Source organism: Hipposideros armiger, unplaced genomic scaffold (genome assembly GCF_001890085.2).
Source record: "Hipposideros armiger isolate ML-2016 unplaced genomic scaffold, ASM189008v1 scaffold_729, whole genome shotgun sequence".
Classification (NCBI taxonomy): Eukaryota; Metazoa; Chordata; class Mammalia; order Chiroptera; family Hipposideridae; genus Hipposideros; species Hipposideros armiger.
This window is the reverse complement of record NW_017732079.1, coordinates 879,669-886,392: the sequence shown is the minus strand read 5'-3', so window position 1 is coordinate 886,392 and position 6,724 is coordinate 879,669. Positions and strand designations below refer to the sequence as shown.

Sequence of the window (6,724 nt, the reverse complement as noted above, 5' to 3'; positions counted from 1 at the left end):
CACACACACACACACACACACACACACACACACACACACACACACACACTGGTCCTCCCCCAGAGCCAGAGCAGATGGCCCTGGGTGCTGGGACCATGCCTGCCCCTTTGCTCTTTGTCTACTGCCTGAGCCTGACCCACAGGTGGTACTGGCCACAGAGGCGGAGAGAAGTGACCATTCTACCCTCTGGCTATGCACTGTTACCATTTCTGTCCATCACAGGGTTCTTAGTCCAAAGCCTGAGTGGCCATAGATTTCATCTGGTTGGAGGACTCATCCTGTCTGATGACCCAGCCCTGACCATCAGGGCACCCCAGTTTCAAGATGGGGCCTTCAGAGCAAGTGGAGAGACACAGTCCTGACCCTAAGGTCACCCCCAGTTTGAGAGGCAAGGAAAAACCCCTGGCCTCAGAAGACCCCACATGCTAGCGCTCCTGCAAAGTCTCGGAGTGCCCACCTTACACACCTTCATCCTCACCCTCTCCACACTGGTCATGAAGAAGGTATGGTATAAAAAAACCAAATGCAAAACAAGCAAACAAATGACAGACACCTGACAAACTCCTTATTCAAGTTTAAAGAACCCTGTCCAAAATAGGAAGGGTTTTTCCATCCATGTATTGAATACTCAACCAATGGCTAACACGGGCTGGGGCTCAAACATTGATTCTGACCCTCCGAGTTCTCATATCATTGCAGCCTAATATACCTACCACCAACACCACCACCCATATTTGCCTTGACCCAATTTTAAATGCAAGAATTTTGGTGTCAGAAGTGGGGCAGGGGTCAAGAACTGGGGACAGTGCCAGACTTCCAAGAATGTGGGCCTGTGCCCTGTTCACACGCCCCCGGGAAAGCCCTCATGGGGGCCACCATGTCCCAGTTCCCCACCCCCGCCCCCAGCTCTCCAGACCCCAAGTGACACCCTTAAGGCCACATCCTTTTGAGTTATGACACCAGTCAGTGGAGCTGACTCATGGAAAGAGTTGCTCCAAGTGCACGTGAAAAAAAAAGGGCAGTTGTGCAAGGTGTTTTGTGACAGGCTATGAGGAGGGGCCGGATGTGAGGCAGTGAGGAGGAGGACCAGCTGATAATTATCATTGCTTCTACTAAAATATCCCGGTGACACATCCACCTTGATGCCCATTAGCCCCAGATATTGCTAAAGCCAAAAGAGGGTGGGTGTCGGTGACTGTTCCACCTGTGGCCTCAGATAGTATAAAAGGGCCGCTCAGTTTTAGCTTCCTATGAAATCAAAGCTTCAGTCCCCGCGACCTGCCCTGTGGGCTCCAGCGCTGAGGTAGGTCCAGGAACATGGAGCCCATCCGGCCCCGTCTGTGAAAGGAGGAGATTGTACTAGATGTCTGTCAGGTCCCTTCTACCTCTGACACCTACTGGCTCTAAGCAGGGGTCAGAAGGGACCCTGGAGTGGGAAGTCATTCAGACACATACGAAACAATGGGGGACCAGCCAGAGCAGCCAAGTATGAGGTCCCGAGAGAGGAAGGCCGGAGCCCCAGCTCCGTGCTGCCACCTAGTGGCCAACCTGGTATAAAGACTGCTTGGCAGCTGAATATGAACACAGGTTACTGACCAAACTGGAACGGTATGTCCATTGGTCTGTTCACTCATTCCACACACATCTAATGGAAGCCTGCTGGGCCTGCCATCAAACCCAGCCCTAGCAATGCAGAAAAAAATAAGACAAAGTCACTGCCCTGCGGGACTCAACGTCTACTAGGAAAGCCAAACACAGAAACAGAAAAAAAAAAATTGCAATATAATCAAAGAAACATGATGTTAGAAAAATGTCTAGCATGAAAAATTGGCAACAGGGGAGAGTGGACAACTCTGCCCAGGTGGGTAAGGAAGTGAGTTCACAAAAGGAAAGGTAGTTGAGCTGTGACTTAAAGATAATTGGGCCTGGGACCCGAGCTTTGGCTTGAGCTCCAATGCCTGGTACGTATGACGTATGTGGAAGTCACTTGCATTCGGGTGTCCTGGTGAAGAGTGAGGTAGACTAGGGCGGGGGCTCAGCTCCAGTCCCTTCACCGCCATTTCCAGCACCATCTAGCTCAGCTGCTTTCAGAGGCTGAGATAAGCAATTTTTCAACCACAGAACTTCCCCAAGGCCCTCGACCCCCACATTCCCATGTGCACACAAGCCTGAGTTGACCACTGTGGACCTTCCTGGTGGCCGTACTGTGTAGCAACGCCCTCTTAGGCCTACCAGGCATGTGCCAGGACCACGCATTGCCATCAGCAGGAAGAAAAGAGAGGGCATCCTAGCTGACATGGCGCCCCCCCCCCACTGTGCCCTCCATATAATGCCCCCAGCAGCTCCCTACAGGCAGCCAGCTGGACACCGTCCCCCTTCTGCACTGTGTGCCCCTTGGGCTTGAGTATAAATGCCAGTAAGCATTGTCTGAGCTCCTGGTCTGGCCTCTTGTCAATTTCTATCACACAGAGAGCCTAGGAACCCAAGGTCGGTAGCAAAGGTCCTGAAGTATGTGCCCAGAAAGCTTTTGTCTGACTCACCAAGTCCTGAGCATGAAAGAATCTACACAATGACTCCAAGCCCAGGCACAGACCCCAAAACACCAATATAATTCAGTCTCTACTCAAAACCAACCATGAGCTCAGGTACCAAAGAACTTTAGGTAAGTGTTCAGTCTTTAATGATTGGCAACATTCAAAGCTCAATATAACTGCAATGTTTTAGGTGGAGGGTGTTTCCAAGTGTTAGCAAATAGCAGAGTTTTAGCACCCCCTTCATTATTACACTAATAACGCGGTAGCGCTCACCGAGGTAAGGAATTGATGCCTTCAGGCCGTGCAGAATTGAAAGGTGGGTGATGCAGCTTCGTTTTGTGACGTGAAGCAGGTAAGGCCTCAAGGGACCAAGGGATGAGGTCATAGAATCTAATTACTACCAGAGACTATGGAGAAACAATTAATTGATCATGACTGAAAATAGCTGTCTTTGGCAAATTTTCTCCAAAATCCAGTTGACTCAGTAATTCCATGAAGTGAACTTCTACNCTGGAGGCAAGGGAACAGAAAGGGGCTTGTGTGTCACATCACCGGTGATACCCTGTTTCTTCCTCTGGTTGCTGCTTACCTTGGTGTGGTCAGTGTGTGAAAACGTGTTGAGCTTGGGCACTAACGATATTTATACTTTTCTGAATGTATACTTTAATAAAAAGTCTCAAGTTGTATTTGAGCTCATCCTATAATATAGATACATTATTTATAAACAATAGATAGACACTATCATCCTAACATCATATAAGGTAGAAAACAAATACAAAATGTAAACAATTTTAAAATTTAGTAATAAATACAGAAAAAAATGTTTGGATATACTTTCCTGGTCCCCATGGATGGTCTTAAGCATCCATCAGAAAAGTGACTCCCTCTGCAAATTTTTTATAATGGAGTCCAGGGTGACTTGGTGGCTGTAGGACTTTGAGCAAATCTCCCAATCTCAGTTTCTGCATCTGTAAAATGGAAATGATGATCACCCAGCCACACTTCTCCAAGACGGCTACCCTCAGGAGCCAAGGAGATATTTGTGAAAGCGCTTTGTAACTGATAAAATAAGAGGGATTGTTGCAATTATTACTGTGACATTGTGGTTTATAATAAGAAACATATATCTAGTCTTCATCCTCATTTCTGGCACAGAGCTCTTCAAACCCTTAGAATTCCCTAAGGGATGAAAGCTATAAAGGTGTCTTTTGTTATGTTAATGATGTATTTTTGGACCGCGCCTAAGGATGGGGCAGGTTGCCTGGCAACCAATCACGTGATCAGAGGGTTGGAGCTTTCAGTCCCACCCCCTGACTTTCTGGGAGAGGAGAGGAGGCTGACTCAGTCGCCAATGGCCAATGATTTAATCAGTCATGCCCATGTAAAACCCAAAGGACGGGGTTCGGAGAGCTCCCAGGTGTGTGAGCATACGGAGATTTGGGGAGAGTGGCGTGCTAGGAGAGGAGGGCACGGCAGCCATCCCCTTCCCCCGCACCTCGCCCTATGCATCTCTTCCATCTGGCTGCTCCTGAGTTACATCCTCTCATAATAAACCAGTAAATTTAGTAAATAAAATGTTTCTCTGAGATCTGTGGGCCGCTCTAGCAAAGTAATCGAAACCCAGAGGGTGGGTTGTGGGAACCTCTGATGTATAGCCAGCCAAAGGAGAGGTGACAACCTGAACTAGTGACTGCCATCTGAAATATGTGTTTTGAGGGGGTGGGGTAGGGGGCAAATCTTGGGGTGCTATCTCCCGGTGGAAGTATCAGAGCTGAGTTGAGTTGTTAGGGCGCCCAGCTGGTGTCGGAGTATTTCTTGTTAGTATGAGAGAATCTCCCCAACACGCACATTGGAATTGGGTCCCAGAATCTTCCTTTAATTACCATTAGCACAGAGTTGCTATTAACATAGAGTTACATGCTAATGAAGGAGGCCAATCCTAGGACAAATAGCTTGGAATTTTGTTAGAAGCAGCTGAAGACGTCGGGGAGAGCATTCCCGACTACAAAACCACCATCACAAGGACTATAAAACCACCATCCTGGGGATTATAACACCACCTTCCAGGAATGCTGCGGTCATTCCAGCACCAGGGAGAGTAGAGGTAATAATAATTAACAATAACAACAATAATGGGAACTAGTATGTGGCAGATATTTTCTAAGCATTTCATGAACAGTAACTACTATAATCCTTATAGCAACCAAACACAGTAGGGTGTCTTATTATCACTGTTTTACAGACAAGAAACTGAGGCTCAAAGAAGTGAAGCCACTTCCTCAGAGTCTCACAGATCATAGAGCGGTCTGGCTCCAGATTCTGTGTTATATTTAAAATAGAGGCTCTCCATTTAACCTTCCAAAACTGATGCTGACATTCATAATTGCTTCCCCTTCAGTAAAGCTCAGTCTGATATCACATAAACCTCCCTCATGAATCTATCATTCAACAAATATTTTGAACACGAATGACAGGCCAGGCTCTATCCTGGGTACTGGATGTGCCAGACACTGGTGGGTCCCAGACCCCTAACAATAAGGTTATCTTCACGTGAGGACATCAGGCCAGGGGGACTTTGTACACACGTGTGCGTGCTTGTTTGTAGGAATAAAGACGCACCGCCCGGACCCCGGACCCCACCAGACCTCAGACAACCTGTGTATGATGTGAGGGTTTTATTGCAAGTGAAATGAGAGGACTCTGAAGGGTTTTAAGCAGAGAAGAGACGTGATTTGATTCGCGGCTTTAAAAGGTGACTCCGCCTGCAAAGTGGATGAAGGCTGGATGACACACTGAGCGTGAAAGGGCGTGTCACTGTGGTTGCGGGTGAAGATGATAGATGGCCGTGTGGACACAGAGAGAAGATGGTCTGAGAAGCGCTTTGCAGGAAAAATGAACAGGATTAACAGGTGGATTCAATGTGTGGCGTGAAGGGGAGGGAAAGAGGCATTAATGCTCCCAGGTTGCTGGAAAGGGTGATGGTGGGGCATTGAGAGAGGTGAAGACCAGGACACATTTGGATGTGGAAGTCTGGAACTCAGAAATATAAATGTGAGAGTAATCAACACATAGAAGTGGCACAGGTCACCCAGGAGAGAAGCAGCCCTCGGAGCAGGGTCACTGCAGGGTCCCAAGGCTGGACAGTGGAGGAGGAGCCTGCACGGCCAGCCGGTAAGAGCACCCAGGGAAGAAAGATGGGTTCTGGAGAGACCAGAGAACAGAGGGGTCCAACAAAGCCAGGGAAACCGCTGAGTCAAACAAACACCAACAGCTCAAGAGACATGGAGGTGGCTGGTGCCCTTGACGAGGGCTGTCTGAGTGGCGGCACAGCACAGAATGGGGGGTAGCGGACTGAGGGGCAGATGGAGATGCCAACGCAAGAACAGTCTGTGTGACCTGTTCTATGAGATGCTTGGATGTGAACATGAATAGAGAAATGAGGGGATGGCTGGAGAGAAAACAAGAGCCTAAGAAACTTGTTGTTTGTCTTTTCTTAGGATAAGCAACACTAAGAAATGATTCAGTAGGGAGGGAAAACTGCAGACTGGAGTATTTAAACATAGGCCTGGCTAAACATGTTGTTAGCATGGCAGTCCCCCCAATGAGCTGGGAGCCCCCAGAGAGCAGGGCCTGCCCTTCTCTCCCCTCCATCCCATGAGGCCTGGCCACAGTGGCTTTAAATATCGGGTCTCTGGATTCAACTGGACTGGTTTGCCGTTCAAAGAAACTCCCAGACCACAGCCACCACGGGGACCTAAGAGGCCTTAATGAAAGATGTCTGGCGACAAGGGTCTGAAGAGGGCAGGCTAGAAGCCAAGAGGATGGCTGAGCAGCCGCTTCCCAAACCAGGGGAGAAGCCAACACGAAGCCCGGGCTCCCGTTTATAGAGCTTCCAGGGGTGGAGCTGGAACTGACGAAGGCTGTGCCCCAGATCCCAAGGCAGCCCCACCTGAGCCGTCAACACCACAGAGGCTGGATCGGCTCCCAGGGACAACCGTGCGTCAGGCCAGCCAGCTTCCGCGTGGGGCTGCACCACAGAGCTCCCCCAGCCCAAACCCAACCTCCACCGCCACGCACTCTGTCCTCCCCCCCCCCACTCCTTACCCTCCAGAGCCTCACACGTTATGAGGTTTGCACACTGTACCCCCTTACTCCATATCTCTCTCTCTCTCTCTCTCTCTCTCTCTCTC

General features: G+C 49.2%; 1 long non-coding RNA gene across 2 annotated transcripts in view; it reads right to left on the bottom strand.

Moving 5' to 3' along the window:
- Positions 1-6,724, bottom strand: part of LOC109373513 (uncharacterized) — a 50,623-nt gene that overhangs the window by 22,454 nt on the left and 21,445 nt on the right. The window contains exon 6 of one of the 2 annotated variants that reach the window (XR_002122242.1): positions 3,386-3,502. The exons of the other annotated variant lie outside the window; for it this stretch is intronic. This is a non-coding gene — a long non-coding RNA (uncharacterized LOC109373513). Of the gene's footprint in view, positions 1-3,385; positions 3,503-6,724 lie in introns of those variants that run through there. 2 annotated transcript variants of the gene reach the window in all.